At 45.9% G+C, this 17,231-nt stretch overlaps 1 protein-coding gene across 5 annotated transcripts in view; it reads left to right on the top strand.

Annotated features, from left to right (window-relative positions):
- Positions 1 to 26: 26 nt before the first annotated feature.
- The window catches only part of CLIP1 (CAP-Gly domain containing linker protein 1), a 155,254-nt gene continuing 138,049 nt past the window's right edge, over positions 27 to 17,231 (top strand). For 4 of the 5 annotated variants that reach the window (XM_032168438.2, XM_032168440.2, XM_058425517.1 and 1 more), the window contains exon 1: positions 27 to 181. The gene's annotated coding sequence lies outside the window, so the exon portion shown is untranslated. The remainder of the gene's footprint in view (positions 182 to 17,231) is intronic. The other variant, XM_058425516.1, reaches the window with a different exon arrangement.

A 17,231-nucleotide genomic window follows, 5' to 3' on the forward strand; every position in this document is an offset into this window, starting at 1 on the left:
GGAGCCGCGCGGCGTCTTCTCCTGGCAGCGCGCGCCCGCCCGGCCCCGCGGCGGCGGCGGCGCGTCACGCTCTCCCCCGCCCCGAGCCGACGAGCCGGGAGGCGGGAGGCGGCGGCCGCGGCGGCTGCTGCTGCTGCTGCTGCAGTGGGACAGGTGGCGGCGACCGGCGGCGTCCAAGGAGGTGAGCAGGGGGCGGCGCGGGCCCTCTCCCTTTCCCGGCACCCCCAGCTCCCCTGCCCGCTTCCCGGCCCGCGGGGCCCGCCCGGGGTCGGGTCGGGGGTCGAAGCCCGGCGTCCGGGAGCGGGGCCGAGCCTCGCGCGCCGGAGCCGTTCGGGAGGGGATCGTGGGAGTCTCGGGTGGCCGGCGCCGGAGGCCGGGGTTCCCTGGGGGGCTCCTCCGGAGCTGGAAAAGTGGCGGCCCTGTCAGCGCCGAGCCGGGCCTTCGCTTCCTCCGCCCGCCTCAAGATGGAGCTTGGACTCCTTGCCCCTGCGCCGCCCCAGGCGCCGCTCTCCCTGGCGCCCCGCTCCCTCCCCTGGGCCCCGGAGCGGATGTGGGGTCGGCCGGACCCCCGGGAGGCCGAAGCCGGGCGGGACCTGTTGCCCCGGGCGCCGCGCCCGTCACCTGAGCATTCCTCAGGCCCTGGGTGCCCGGCGCCCGCGATCCGGCATGGAGGGCACCCTGGCCCGGCCTCCCCCGCTGCCCCGGCTTTTGTTTTCCTCCCAAGTGGGGCTGTGATTCTCGGAGACCGGGGAAGGCTGGAGGTGGCCAGATCGCTCTCGGGTTTCCGAAATCACACCGCTGCCCGGTAATCCGAACCTTCTACCGCGGCAGGGGACTGGCGCGGAAGGCAGATGACACTTGTTCAGAGGTTATTTTACAAGCAGAACCTAGCGATTGCCCGAATTGGAAGGTCCTGCCTTTCAAAAATCGGGTTTTGATTCGGTGGTGAATCCTGAATCCGGCTGTTTCTCCACTTCATGTGGCTTTTCCATCTGGCAGGAGCCGAGCGCCACCCCCTCCTCCCTGCACAGCCCCACCTCTTTGGTATGAAGAAATTACACGTTGTCCGTCATCGGTTTAGATACCTGTTTTTAGCAAAACTTGGGCGCCAGTGAACTGTTTTTTAAAACAAAGGGTGGAGAAGATTCTGTAATTGTGTATGTGTGTGATTCAGCAGCCTGGCCTTCTTCCTCTTTTAGGACAGTGGCCCCTAGCAGCTCTATAAGTATTAAGTGCTGTGGCCACCGCTGTCATTAGGGTTATGATTCTGGCTGTTCTTATTATTTGATTTGTATCACTACTGTTAGCGATGGTATCCACGAATCAGGAGAGCATCCCAGAGTCAGGAATGTGTTTGTTTGACTTTTAGATTTAATGATAACCTTCAGCAAGAATCCCCAGGCATGTCACTTCTCAGACTTGGGGCCTTTTTTTCTCTGTAAATTGTAACAATGAACATTTATTTAAGGCATCTTGTGGCCAGGCTCTGGGCAAGTCTTTTATGTGTTTTATTTCATTTAATCAACCCTAACCCAGTGAGCGTGCTGTGGTCATGTGCATTTGGCAGGAGGGTCATAGAAAGGTCAGGTAACTTGACCAGGGTCATACAGCTAAGCACCTGAAGTCAGAATACTTTTTACCAGCATGTGAACTCAGGTATTCTGACTTCAGGTGCTTAGTTATTCGATTAGTATAGGGAATCTGTGGCAAAAAGCAAGGCTAGTCTGTCTGTCTGTCTATCCATCTATCAATCAATGAATGAGAGGGAGCCTCAATCTGTCCCCCCGGCCAGAGTGCAGTGGCGTGATCTCAGCTCACTGCAATCTCCGCCTCCCAGGTTCAAGCGATTCTCGTGCCTCAGCCTTCTGAGTACTGGGATTACAGGCGCCGGCCACCACGCCCGGCTAATTTTTGTATCTGTAGTAGAGATGGGGTTTCACCACGTTGCCCAGGCTGATCTTGAACTCCTGGGCTCAAGTGATCCAACTGCTTTGGGCTCTCAAAGTGCTGGGATTACAGGTGTGAACTACCGCACCTGGCCCCAAGGCTGGTCTTCATTAAAGCAAAGTTGAAGTGGGTAATTGCTTGGCCAAAGGCTTGTACCCGATTTTTAAGGTTCAGAGAAAGCAGTTAAGTACGTCTTCCCACTAGACCTAGTTCAAAGGGGAAAACCGAAACTGGGTGGGACCCTGGGTAGGTATTTTGCCTGAAGATCAAGATTTTGCCCTTCTCTACTTTTTCAATCATTGCTTGAGCTCCAGCTTGCGCTTGAGCATGACATAAGCTAATCTGGTTTCTGTCCTATTGAGGAGTTTAGAATCTGATATCCTTATCTCTTTTTTTTTTTTGACATCGAATTTCACTCTTGTTGCCTAGGCTGGAGTGCAATGGCGCAATCTCGGCTCACTGCAACCTCCACCTACTGGGTTCAAGCGATTCTCCTGCCTCAGCTTCCTGAGTAGCTGGGATTTTAGGTGCCTGCCACCATGCCCGGCTAATTTTTTGTATTTTTTTTTTTTTTTTTGAGACGGAGTCTGGCTCTGTCGCCCGGGCTGGCGTGCAGTGGCGCGATCTCGGCTCACTGCAAGCTCTACCTCCTGGGTTCATGCCATTCTCCTGCCTCAGCCTCTCCGAGTAGCTGGGACTACAGGCGCCCGCCACCACGCCCGGCTAATTTTTTTTTTTGTATTTTTAGTAGAGACGGGGTCTCGATCTCCTGACCTCGTGATCCGCCCGCCTCCGCCTCCCAAAGTGCTGGGATTACAAGCGTGAGCCACCGCGCCCGGCCAATTTTTTGTATTTTTGTAGTAGAGTTGGAGTTTCATCACATTGGCCAGGCTGATCTCACCTGACCTCAAGTGATCCACCTGCCTCAGCCTCCCAAAGTGCTGGGATTATAGGTGTCAGCCGCCACCACGCGTGGCCTGATGTCCTTATCTTAAAAATTTTTTTTTTTACCTAGTGGCTAAAATTCACTCTGTCACATCCCATGTGACTCGTAAGCAGCGTGAACTAACTCAGTCATGTTTGATTCTTGCTTTTTTTTTTTTTTTTTTGAGACAGAGCCTCGCATCTCGCTCTGTCACCCAGGCTGGAGTGCACTGGTGCGAACTCTGCTCACTGCAACCTCTGCTTCGCAGGCTCAAGCAATTCTCCTGCCTCAGCCTCCCAAGTAGCTGGGATTACAGGCACACACCACGGCACCAGGCTAATTTTTGTATTTTTAGTAGAGACAGGGTTTCACCATGTTGGCCCGGCTGGTCTCGAACTCCTGACCTCAAGTGATCCGCCCGCCTCGGCCTCCCAAAGTGCTGGGATTACAGGCATGAGCCACCGCGCCCTGCCGATTCTTGCTTTTTAAGTGCTGTCTGCTGGGATTTGAAAGCCAGTGGATGGTGTGTAAGAGATGAGTTGATTCTCTTGTGGCCCATACAAAGGTAGGCACCTTTGAATCTGTCACATACTGGGCACTTGGTGTTCTTCATTATTACTTACAGGTAGATTTCTGGTCTTCCTTGAATAGATGTATCAAGGCCAGGGTCTTCACGTTTCGGGACCCTTGCAGAGTTCTGCAGAGTTCCATGTACTCAGTAAATATTTGTTTTTTTTTTTTATTAAGTTTTTTTTTTTTTTTTGAGACAGAGTCTCACTCTGTTGCCCAGGCTGGAGTGTAGTGGTGCAATTTTGGCTCACTGCAACCTCTGCCTCCTGGGTTCAAGTGATTCTCCCACCTCAGCCTCCCGAGTAGCTGGTACAACAGGAATCTGCCACATGCCTGGCTAATGTTTGTATTTTTACTAGAGCTGGGGTTTCACCATGTTGGCCAGGCTGGTCTCGAACTCTTGACTTCCAGTGATCCACCTGCTTTGGCCTCCCAAAGTGTTGGGATTACAGGTGTGAGCCATCGTTCCCATCTCTATTTCTTAGTTAATTGAAAATATAAGGTTCATAAATGTCAGGATTGATTTTATAGAAGTCAAACCAAGGGAAAAAACAGAAGGTAGTATAGTAAAGTCACAGGGAGAGGGTTTAATATTTGTTAACATTACAAGAGAATTTTGTCTATATATTGTTAACTAAATCGAGACTTTTACTTTATATGACTTTTCACTATCCAAATAATCAACTTCTTTCTTCTCTGAGAGGTCAAATGTGTTTTTCTCTGATATGAAGAGTAGACGATGTTTATTAGTCATAGCAAGCCTGTAGTTCTCCTTTGCAGTTTGTTTGTTTTTTTTTGTTTTTTGTTTTTTTTAAAGACACAGGGTCTCGCTCTGTCATGCAGGCTGGAGTGCAGTGGCACAATCATAGTTCACTACAGCCTTGAACTCCCTCCTGGGCTCAAGCAGTCCTCCCACTTCAGCCTCCTGAGTAGCTAGGACTACAGGTGCATGCTATCATGCTGGCTAATTAAAAACATTTTTTTTCCTGTAGAGATGAGGTCTTGCTATGTCTCCCAAGCTGGTCTTGAACTCCTAGGCTCAAACAATCCTCCTAACTTGGCCTCCCAAAGTGCTGGGATTACAGGCATGAGCCACCATGCCCAGCCCCACTATCCAAATAATCAACTTCTTTCCTGTTCTTGTACAAATGAGATGGAAGGTCAAGTGTGTTTTTCTTTGATACGAAGAGTAGACAGTGTTGTTTATTATGGCAAATCTGTAGTTCTCTTTTGCAGTATTTTTGAACTGTGACAGCATCCCTAAAGGCCGCTTGATGGGCTATGATATACCTATCTGTGGGCTGTAATTACATCTCATTTGGTATTCAGGCAACAAATATTTATTGAGTATGTACTGTGTGCCAGGTGCTGTTCTAGATGATAGTGATACAACAGTGAATAAAAGACAGAAATCCCTATTATTCTCTTGGAACTTCCCTTCAAGTAGGGAAGGCAGACACAAAACAAAAAGTAAATTTATTGTATGTTAGGTGATACATGGCAAAGAAAAAACAATCAGAGAGGGGAAAGTATAAAGTACTAGGGATAAGAGTTAGAAGAATAGAAACTTTACATAGGGCAGCAAGAGGAGACCTAGCTGAGAATGTGACTTTCGAGTAGAGACTGAAAGGAAGTGAGAGAATGTAGAGCCCAGAGAGAAAAACATCCTAGGGAGAAGGAAGGAGGAGGCAGGACATTGAAGACTTTATAGGCTGTAGACCTTAAAATATTAAATATTTGTTGAAATATTTAAAAATACAGAATAATTTGGCCAGGCGTGGTGGCTCACACCTGTAATCCCAGCACCTTGGGAGGCCGAGGTGGGTGGATCACAAGGTCAGGAGATGGAGACCATCCTGGCTAACGCAGTGAAACCCCGTCTCTACTAAAAATACAAAAAAATTAGCCGGGCTTGGTGGCGGGTGCCTGTAGTCCCAGCTACTTGGGAGGCTGAGGCAGGAGAATGCTTGAACTTGGGAGGCGGAGCTTGCAGTGAGCCGAGATGGCGCCATTGCACTCCAGCCTGGGCGACAGAGCAAGACTCCGTCTCAAAAAAAAAAAAAAAACCAGAATAATTTTATGCCTTTTTAAAAAATTGCTTTTGTTTTTTAGAGACAGGGTCTCGGTCACCAGGCTGGAGTGCAGTGGCACAATTATAACTCACTGTAGCCTTGGACTCCTGGGCTCAAGCCATCCTCCTGCCTCAGCCTCCCAAGTAGCTAGGAGGTGTGTACCACCACACACAGCAAGTTTTTTTTTTTTTTTTTTTTTTTTTTTTTTAGACGAAATCTTGTTCTTGTCCCCCAGGCTGGAGTGCAGTGGAGCAATCCCAGCTCACTGCAACCTCCGTCTCCCAGATTCAAGCGATTCTCCTGCCTCAGCCTCCAAGTAGCTGGGATTACAGGCATGTGCCACCACACCTGGCTACTTTTTGTATTTTTAGTAGAGACGGGGTTTCACCATGTTGGCCAGGCTGGTCTAACTCCTGACCCTCAGGTGATCTGCCTGCCTCAGCCAGAGTGCTGGGATTACAGGCATGAGCCACCATGCCTGGCCCAGCAAAATTTTTTTTTTTTTTTTTGGAACTCCTGGCGTCAAGAGATCCTCCCACCCAGACTGCTGGGATTACCGGTGTGATCCACCACACCTGGGCACCACGTTATTGTTATAATTATTTTTTGAGATGGAGTTTCGCTCTTGTTGCCCAGGCTGGAGTGCAATGGCGTGATCTCTGCTTACTGCCACCTCCGCCTCCTGGGTTCAAGCAATTCTTCTGCCTCAGCCTCCTGAGTAGCTGGGATTACAGGCATACACCACCATACCCGGCTAGTTTTATATTTTTAGTAGAGATGGGGTTTCACTGTGTTTGTCAGGCTGCTCTTGAACTCCTGACCTCAGGTGATCTACCCACTGCAGCCTCCCAAAAGTGGTGGGATTACAGGTGTGAGCCACTGCTGCCGGCCACCATGTTATTTTTAATTAATTTTTTGAGAAGGGGTCTTGTTATATTGCCCAAGCTAGACTCAAATTCCTGAGCTTAAGTGATCCTCTCATCTCAACTTCCCCAGTAGCTGGGACTGCAGGCTTGTACTACTGTGCTGACTATGTCATGTTATTAATGATTTTGATGAAGATAAAGATATGGGGGAAAATGAGGCTCAAAGAATTTCCCTAATTTGCCTAAAAGTCCACACAGCTAGTGAATAGAAATTGAGCCCAGTTTAGGTTATTTTAAGTAATGTACAGAATACCTTGGCAATGGCACAAAGGCCAGCCCAGTACTTGATGTTCAGATGTGCTATTGAGTGTATACTTTCCTATTTCTATCCATCTATTCAGGACTTTTTTTTTTTTTTTTTTTTTTGAGACGGAGTCTCACTCTTTGTCGCCCAGGCTGGAGAGCAGTGGTACTATCTTGGCTCACTGCAACCTCTGCCTCCCATGTTCAAGCGATTCTCTGCCTCAGCCTCCTGAGTAGCTGGGATTACAGGTGCCCGCCACCACGCCCAGATAGTTTTTGTATTTTTAGTAGAGACAGGGTTTCACCATCTTGGCCAGGCTGGTCTTGAACTCCTGACCTCATGATGCACCCGCCTCAGCCTCCCACAGTGCTGGGATTACAGGCATGAGCCACGGCGCCTGGCCCAGGATCTTTGCTTAACTTTGGGAGGCCTGATAACTTGATATTGGCGTATATAGCTTTTTCCTGGAATTGTGCATCTTGTAACAAAGCCATCCTTTTTAGTCTTAAAGTTTATGGTTCAAAATCTATGGTTTGGTTTTGTTTTTTTTTTTTTTTTTTTTTTTTGAGACAGAGTCTCCCTCTGTCACTCAAGCTGGAGTGCAGTGGCACGATCTTAGCTCACTGCAACCTCTGCCTCCCCGGTTCAAGCAATTCTCCTGCCTCAGCCTCCTGAGTAGCTGGGATTACAGGCGCACTCCACTACGCCTAGCTGATTTTTGTATTTTTAGTAGAAACAGGGTTTCACCATTTTGGCCAGGCTGGTCTCAAACTCCTGACCTCAGGTGATCCACCCGCCTTGGCCTCCCAAAGTGGTGGGATTACAGGCATGAGTCACCGCGCCTAGCCAAAATCTATGTTTAATAGAAAACTTTAGATAAGACTTTTCAGTCTTAATTGGAAAGCAGTGTCAGTTGTCAGTATTTGCCTAGATACGAGTTTTTAGATAGCTGTTTAGGGAGCCTTTAAACTATTAACAGCGTCTTATTTTTTAAAAAAATTATTATTATCATTTTTTGAGACATAGTCTCGCTCCATCTCCCAGGCTGGAGTGTACTGGTGTGATCTTGGCTCACTGCAGCCTCCGCCTCCTGGGTTCAAATGTTCTCTTCTTAAAATATGTGGGTTAATTGTTAAATTTTTTTTTTTTTTTTTTTGAGACGGAGTCTCGCTCTGTCGCCCAGGCTGGAGTGCAGTGGCGTAATCTCGGCTCACTGCAAGCTCCGCCTCCCGGGTTCACGCCATTCTCCTGCCTCAGCCTCCCGAGTAGCTGGGACTACAGGCGCCCGCCACTGCGCCTGGCTAATTTTTTTTTTTTTTTGTATTTTTTTAGTAGAGACGGGGTTTCACCGTGGTCTCGATCTCCTGACCTCGTGATCCGCCCGCCTCGGCCTCCCAAAGTGCTGGGATTACAAGCGTGAGCCACCGCGCCCAGCCTGTTAAATTGTTAAATAATGTTCTCTTCTTAAAATATGTGGGTTAATTGTATAAATTATAAAATTTGCATAGATACAAAAACACAGGAAAAAAACCAAATTATCCATGATGCTACTGCCCAGAGGAATCTTTTTGATACTTTGTAGAGTATGTACTTTCAGTCTTTTTTTGTTTTTTAAAGATGGAGTCTCGCTCTGTCACCCAGGCTGGAGTGCAGTGGCGTGATCTCGACTCACTGCAACCTCCGCCACCCGAGTTCAAATGATTCTCATGCCTCAGCCTCCTGAGTAGCTGGGATTATAGGCATGCGCCACCATTCCTAGCTAATTTTTTTTTAGCATTTTAAATATACATAGTGTGTTTCCCATATAGGCGGAACTCAAAGAATCCGTATGCTTTAAGTTGGCTTTGAGTTACAATGCACTCTTAAGGGAAACCATAATGACCGATGGTATTGTACAAGAATTTTGGGCCAGGCCCAGTGGCTCATGCCTGTAATCCCAGCACTTTGGGAGGCCGAGGCGGGTGGATCACGAGGTCAAGAGATCAAGACCATTCTGGGCAACATGGTGAAACCCTGTCTCTTCTAAAAATACAAGAAATTAGCCAGGCATTGTGGCAGGTGCCTGTAATCCCACCTACTTGGTAGGCTGAGGCAGGAGAATCGCTTGAAACCCGGGAGATGGAGGTTGCAGTGAGCTGAGATCGCGCCATTGCACTCCAGCCTGGGCAAAAAGATCGAAACTCCGTCTCAAAAAAGAAACAAAAAACAAAACAGATTTTTGGCCAGGCACAGTGGCTCATGTCTATAATCCCAGCACTTTGGGAGACTAAGGCAGGAGGATCACTTGAGTCCAGGAGTTCGAGACCAGCCTGGGTAACACATTGAGACCCCCGTCTCTACAAAAACTTAAAAAAATTAGCTGAGTGTGGTGGTACATGCCTGTAGTCCCACCTACTTGGGAGTCTGAGGCAGGAGGATCTCTTGAACCCAGGAGATCTGATCCCAGGAGGCTACTGCACTCCAAGCTGGACAACAGAGTGAGATCCTGTCTCAAAAAAAAAAAAAAAACAAACCCCAAACCAAAGTACACATATTAAAGTGTACAATTCAATCAAAATTAAAAAACAATTTCAAGGAAGAGTGACCTCCTCAGGTTTCAATCAAGGGAACAGAGGGAGACTTTTTTTGTTGCTTGTAGGTTGTCAGAGTGTAATTAGCCAACCTTGAATTTGGCTAGGACATCTGGGGTAATATCCTGGCCCTGGCACCAAGTACCAAGGAATCTTGGCCACAATTAGTAAAGAGCTTTTTTTTTTTTTAAGTCTCCATATGGCACGTCCAGAAGGACAGATTCCACTAGCACTAACTCAATGGGTGGGTCTACTTTTTAATTGTCTATTGTGGTTCAGCAATAAAATCTTAAAAGTATGCTTTCAAAATCTTTAAAAAGAGGAAGTAGTCATATTACAGAATCCCTATTGGGAACCTCCCTGGTGTCTCTTACCCTGGGGAAGTTTATTCTCATCTACCTCTTTGCAGGAATGCTAATGAGACTACAGGCAGACATTTTGCTGCCTTTATGTTTTCTGTAAGCATAGCTCTAAAATACTTCCGACTTGAATTAAGCATTTTGGTGTTTGTTTGCTCCTTTGCTTACTTATGTCTAAGTATGGCTTGGATAGATCCCAGTTTAACTCTGCCCCTTTTTAACACTTAAAATTGCCGAGTCCTTGATTTATAATATCTTCTCCGAAGTTAAGGGCCAGAAGATCCAGATGTTCAGGATGTGCAGATCATCCAAAACTTGGGTTTGATGTATAAAGGGAAGGCAATATGAGTCTTTTTTTCCTCTGATTCTAAAAATCCCTTCTTTTACTCAAGTATTGTAGTGAAATATTTGGCATATTTTCCCCCTCCTCTCAGGAAAAATAAGAGTCACTAGGGATGTTTTCCTGAAAATCTTTTAATCAAGGCCTTTGACCTCTTGCCTCCTCTCTCTTCCTGATTTACCCCATATAATGACTTATTAATAGAGACATTATGTTCTAATACCTTAAAGCAGGAAGGAACCTATTTAGACTTTTCTTTTCTAGACTGTAAATAAACTTTATAAGGGTGACTTTTTTATAGCCTAAGTGAAAGAAAACTTATTGCCTGGGTTTCTGAAAAGTGGGTGTCTTTATTACATGAAACCATATGACTAGTTTCTGTTGAAAGGGATACGTAGCTTGCTTAGGTTGTCAACTTGAGAACCTAGTATTAGTCAAGTTTAGATTTTAGAAAATGTTTTCTAGTGAAGTTTTTTTTAGGGTCTCAGGTTTTTCTTTATATATTAGTTTAAGATGGGCTTTACATTTTAGTAACATAATGTTCTCTTCTTAAAATATGTGGGTTAATTGTATAAATTATAAAATTTGCATAGATACAAAAACACAGAAAAAAACAAATTATCCATGATGCTACTGCCCAGAGGAATCTTTTTGATACTTTATAGAGTATGTACTTTCAGTCTTTTTTAGAGATGGAGTCTCGCTCTGTCACCCAGGCTGGAGTGCAGTGGCGTGATCTCGACTCACTGCAACCTCCGCCTCCTGAGTTCAAATGATTCTCCTGCCTCAGCTTCTTGAGTAGCTGAGATTACAAACGCGTGCCACCACGCCTGTTTAATTTTTGTATTTTTAGTAGAGACGGGGTTTCGCCGTGTTGGCCAGGCTGGTCTCAAACTCATGACCTCATGAAATCCGCCCACCTCAGCCTTTCAAAGTGCTGGGATTACAGGGGTGAGCCACCACGCCTGGCCTCAGTCTTATTAAAAAATTTTTTTTGGCCAGGTGTGGTGGCTCACCCCTGTAATCCCAGCACTTTGGGAGGCTGAAGTGGGTGGATCCTGTGAGATCAGGGGTTTGAGCTCAGGGCAACATGGCAAAACTCCATTTCTACAAAAACAAAAGTTAGCCAGTGATGGTGTTGTGTACCTGTGGTCTCATCTACTCAGGAGGCTGAGGTGGGAGGATTCCTTGAGCCCAGGAGGTTGAGGCTGCAGTAAGCCATGATTGTGCCATTGCACTCCAGCTTGGGTGTCAAGAGTGAGAGCCTGTCTCTTAAAAAAAAAAAAAACTGGTTGTAGATAGTAAGTAGGAAAACTGCTAAGTATACCAGTTTTTTAAAAAAAACAGCTTTATTGAGATATAATTCATATGTCATACAGTTTACCAACTTAAAGTTTACAATGCTGTGGTTTTTTAGTATATTCGCAGTTATGCACCCACCACTATTATCAGCTTTTTTTTTTTTTTTTTTTTGAGACGGAGTCTTGCTCTTTCTCCCAGGCCAGAGTGCAGTGGCGTGATCTCTGCTCACTGCAAGCTCTGCCTCCCGGGTTCACGCCATCCTCCTGCCTCAGCCTCCTGAGTAGCTGGGACTACAGGCGCCCACCACTGCGCCCGGCTACTTTTTTTGTATTTTTAGTAGAGACGGGGTTTCACCGTGTTAGCCAGGATGGTCTCGATCTCCTGACCTTGTGATCTGTCCGCCTCGGCCTCCCAAAGTGCTGGGATTACAGGCGTGAGCCACCGCGCCCAGCCCTATTACCAGTTTTATTATATTTTCATTTTTTTCCTTTTCTCCCAGTTGGAAAAGTAAGTTTTAATATATTTTTGTCATCCCCAGAAGAAATCATGTGTCCATTAGCAGTCACTCCTTATTTCTCCCAACTTTCCCAGCCCTAGGCAGGAGGCCAGGAGTTTAATGCCAGCCTGGGCAACATGGCAAATCTACTCTCATCTCTACAGATTTGTTTATTCTGGACATTTCATATAAAGGGAATCATACATTATGACTGGCTTCCTTCGCTTAACATAGTGTTTTCAAGGTTCCTCCGTGTTGTGGCATGCGTCTGCCCTTGATTCCAAAAATGGTTGAGTAATATTCTGTTGTCTAGATATACCCCAATACCACATTGTGTCTCTTCATCACTTGATGCATCTTTGGATTGTTTCCACTTTTTGTCTCATGAATACTGCTGCTGTGAGCATTCATGTATAAATTTTTTTTGTTTGTTTTTGTTTTTGAGATGGAGTTTCGCCCTTGTCTCCCAGGCTGGAGTGCAATGGCGTGATCTCGGCTCACTGCAACCTCCACCTCCTGGGTTGAAGCAAATCTCCTGCTTCAGCCTCCCCAGTAGCTGGGATTACAGGCACCCGCCACCACACCCGGCTAATTTTTATATTTTTAGTAGAGACAGGTTTTCGCCATGTTGGCTGGGCTGGTCTCAAACTCCTGACCTTAGGTGATCCGCCTGCCTCGGCCTCAAAAAGTGCAGGGATTACAGGCGTAAGCCACCATGCCTGGCTCTTGTGTATAATTTTTTGTGTGGACATATGCTTGCTTTTATGTTGGGCCTATACCTAAGAACATTATAGAATTGCTGGGTCATATGCGGACTCTACCTTTTGAGGCAGTACAATACTGTTTTCCAAAGTGGTTGTACCACCAGCAATGAATGAGGTTCAGCTTGTCCAAATCCTCACCAGCACTTCTATGTCTTTTTGATTATAGTCATCCTAGTGAGTGTGCAGTGTGGTATCTCATCGTGATTTTGATTTATATTTACCTGGTGGCTAGTAATATTGAACATCCTTTCATGTGCTTATTGGCCATTTGTATAGCTTCTTTGGAGAAAGAAACCTGTTATCTTTTTCTTTTTACCTTCAAAATATTACTTATAAGGCCAGGCATGGTGGCTCACGCCTGTAATCCCAGCACTTTGGGAGGCTGAGGTGGGCAGATCACTTGAGGTCAGGAGTTCGAGACCAGCCTGGCCAACATGGCGAAACCCTGTCTCTACTAAAAATACAAAAATTAGCTGGGTGTGGTGACACGTGCCTGTAATCCTAGCTACTCGGGAGGCTGAGGCAGGAGAATCACTTGAACCTGGGAGGTGGAGGTTGTGGTGAGCCGAGATCGCGCCACTGCACTTCAGCCTGGGTGACAGAGTGAGACTCCATCAAAAAAAAAAAAAAAAAAAAAAAAATGTGTGTGTGTCTGTGTATATATATATGTGTGTGTGTGTGTATACATAAAGAAAAATAAATATAACTTTACAAAAGCAAAGCATTGAACAATGGTATGTTACTATTTGGAATGAAAATGGTATACAAAAGAATGCCTTTATCTTTTAGTTTCTATATTTAGCAGATATTTATTAAGCATCTACTCTAGGGAGGTACTAGCCCAGACACTGGGGAAGTTGAGTAAAACAGTCATGTTTCCTGCAGGAGAATCGCTTGAACCTGAGAGGCAGAGATTGCAGTGAGCTGAGATTGAGCCACTGCACTCCAACCTGGGCAACAGAGTGAGACTCTGTCTCAAAAAAAAATAAAATCCAAATGGAACCAATTCCTAGTTTCTACTTACAGCATCTAAGGTGGTTGTACAGAAACTATCTTATGGGTTTGTGAGTAAATTTAGTAGACTGCTTCTCTTGAAATATAGGCTGGGCGTGGTGGCTCATGCCTGTAATCCCAGCACTCTGGGAGGCCAAGGTGGGCAGAACACTTGAGGCCAGGAGTTTGAGACCAGCCTAGCCAACATGGTGAAACCCTGTCTGTACTAAAAATATAAAAATTAGTTGGGCGTGGTTGCGCATGCCTGTAATCCCAGCTACTCGAGAGGCTGAGGCAGAAGAATCGCTTGAACCTGAGTGGCAGTGGTTGCAGTGAACCGAGATCATGCCACCGTACTCCAGCCTGAGCGACAGAGCAAGACTCCATCTCAAAAAAAAATAAAAAAAAAAAAAAAAAAAAGAAATATTATAGGCTGGGCGTGGTAACTCATGCCTGTAATCCCAGCACTCTGGGAGGCCAAGGTGGGCGGATCACCTGAGGCCAGGAGTTTGAGTCCAGCCTGGCCAACATGGTGAAATCCTGTCTCTACTAAAATATAAAGATTAGCCGGGCATGGTTGTGCAGACCTGTAATCCCAGCTACTTGGGAGGCTGACGCAGGAGAATCACTTGAGCCTGGGAGGCGGAGGTTGCAGTGAGCCAAGATCGTGCCACCCTGGGTGACAGAGTGGAGACTCCATCTCAAAAAAATAATAAATAATAAAAAAAATAGCAAGGTGCCCTGTAGTATTGTGAAAATAGAAATGTGGTTATAGCCCAGGCACAGTGGCTCATGCCTTTAATTCCAACACTTTGGGAGGCTGAGGCAGGAGGATCTCTTGAGCCCAGGAATTCAAGACCAGCCTGGGCAACATAGTCTCTTAAAAACAGAATAGGCTGGGCATGGTGGCTTACGCCTGTAATCCCAGCACTTTGGGAGGCTGAGGTGGGCGGATCACGAGGTCAGGAGATCGAGACCATCCTGGCTAACACGGTGAAACCCTGTCTCCACTAAAAATACAAAAAATTAGCCTGGTGTGGTGGCAGGCGCCTGTAGTCCCAGCTACTCTGGAGGCTGAGGCAGGAGAATGGCGTGAACCTGGGAGGCATAGGTTGCAGTGAGCCGAGATTGCGCCACTGCACTCCAGCCTGGGCGACAGAGCGAGACTCCATCTCAAAAAAAAAAATACAAAAAAGAAGTGTCTCAAAAAAAATGTGGTTATCTGTCCATTGTCTCTCAAGACCTATAGCAACTATTAAACTTGCTCATTTGCAAAATAAAAACAAGAAAACTTTTTTTTTTTGTGACGGAGTGTCATTCTTGTCACCCAGGCCAGAGTGCAATGGTGTGAGCTCTGCTCACTGCAACTTCTGCCTCCCGGGTTCAAGTGATTCTCCTGCCTCAGCCTCCCAAGCAGCTGGGATTACAGGTGCCTGCCACCATGCCCAGCTAATTTTTGTATTTTTAGTAGAGATGGGGTTTTGCCATGTTGGTCAGGCTGGTCTTGAACTCCTGACCTCAGGTGATTTGCCTCGGCCTCCCAAAGTGCTGGCATTACAGGCAAGAAAACTGTTGTGAAAAGAAAAAACCCAACCCAATATGAAAGACCTTGATTCTTCTAAGAGTTGTCTTTGTACCCTTTTCTTGTTCAGAGCAGTTTTGGTATGCTTTTGCTTTTAGTGTGGGCCATGTCTGACTGTTTAAGGGGCGGGCAATAATATTTTTCCTTTGTGAAGAATGGAAAGGGAAAGCAATTCTTTTTTCTTTTTTTTTTTTTTTTTGAGACAGGGTCTCACCAGAAACCCTCCTTGTAGCACATGGTCTCACTCTGCCTCAAGAAAAAAAAAAAAAAACAAAACTCATCCAGGCTGGAGTGCAGTGGCACAATCACAGCTCACTTCAGCTTCAATCTCACAGGCTCAGGTGATCCTCCTCTTTCAGCCTCCCAGATAGCTTGGACTGCAGGCACGCAACACCATACCTGGCTAATTTTTTGTAGAGATGGGGTTTTGCCATGTTGCCCAGGCTGGTCTTGAACTCCTGGGCTCAAGTGATCTTCCTGCCTCAGCCTCCCAAAGTTCTGAGACTGCAGGTGTGAGCCACCTTGGCTGAGGAGGTCAGTTTTAACTTGCCTTGAGATTGACTCTTTGATCTCACTGCTGTATATAATAATTCAGAAACGTTTATTCATCAGTTTACATTAGAGTCAGGAGCCTGGAGATTGGGGTTTTAGTCCTAGACTCTTAAGTAAGTATGACCTTGACAAGTGATTTCACTTTTTAGAATCAGTCTTCTTGTTGGTAAAATGAGAGAGTTGAACTAGATTGCTACAGTCTCTTCTGATTCTAACATTTTTTGATGCTATATTAAGCATCTTTTTGTTTCTTTTTGCACATTAGTATAATTGACTGCTGCCGACCCATTAAGTAAGTTCTTCTGGGAGATACTAGAGAGGCCTAGTAATTTCAGCCCCTTTTAAGATCTGTGTCTAAGCTAGTGGTATGTGTTAGAGTTACAAAGGCACAGGAATGTTGTAGAATTTTGTGTAAATGAGCAAAATAACTCAAATTATTCAGCTTTCCATGTTCCCTTAAAACATTTTTTTTTTTGCAGATGGAGGAACATTGGGAGGCTCTTTATTTTCTGCGTGCTAAGTAGTAGGAATATAAATCTGCATTCAGACTGAGCTGTGCAAAGGCATTCATAATTGCAGGCAGTTGCATCAGAGCTCAGAGTTCCATCTCTAAAAAAAAACATTGTCTTATGCCCCAACCTTCTCCCTGAGTTGGTTTTTAATCCTGTCCTTCCTTTTTAAAACTTCTCTAGGTACAACTTGTATTCTGTACTATGTCATACACACCTTAAATTTTAAATACATATAATTTTCTTAAGCACAGAATAATTTTTCAAAGGGGTATGTCTACTCTTGACTTTGGAAACATACCATAAACTTGGTATTTACTGTCAGTGTCTTATTGTATGATATTCTCAAATCAACACTTAAGGTTAGCAGGCTAATTTTATAAATTGCTCTGTAAGGTTTGTCTCAGTTAGAAATTGGAAATAAAACTTCCTTGTAGCTCCTTTTGAATTAAGGAGTCAGTTAATTTTCTGATACTTACTGACTTGTGTCAGTCCTTTAGTGTCTGAATGGGCTTTTCACATTGATCCATTTATTTTTACTTGTTTGAGACAAGGTCTCACTATGTGGGACCACAGGCACGCACCACCACGCCTGGTTAATTTTTGTATTTTTTGCAGAGACAGGGTTTCCCCATGTTTCCTAGGATGATCTAAAACTCCTGAGCTCAGAACTGTCTGCCCACCTTGGCCTCCCAAAGTGTTGGGATTATGGGTGTGAGCCACCAAGCCGGCCTACATTGACCTTTTAAATAAACAGTGATTACAATATTTACTCATCTTTTGTACTTTATCCTTAAAGATATGCTGTTTGCTTCCCGCCCCCCCATCCCCCAGATGGAGTCTTGCTCTGTCACCCAGGCTGGAGTGCAGTGGTGCAATCTAGGCTCACTGCAACCTCCGCCTCCCGGGTTCAAGCGGTTCTCCAGCCTCAGCCTCAGCCTCAGCTGGGATTACCGGAGCCTGCCACCATGCCTGGCTAATTTTTGTATTTTAGTAGAGATGGGGTTTCACCATGCTGGCCAGGCTGGTCTCGAACATCTGACCTCAGGTGATCCGCTCACCTTGTCCTCCCAAAATGCT

Source organism: Hylobates moloch, unplaced genomic scaffold, assembly GCF_009828535.3.
Source record: "Hylobates moloch isolate HMO894 unplaced genomic scaffold, HMol_V3 SCAFFOLD_12, whole genome shotgun sequence".
Classification (NCBI taxonomy): Eukaryota; Metazoa; Chordata; class Mammalia; order Primates; family Hylobatidae; genus Hylobates; species Hylobates moloch.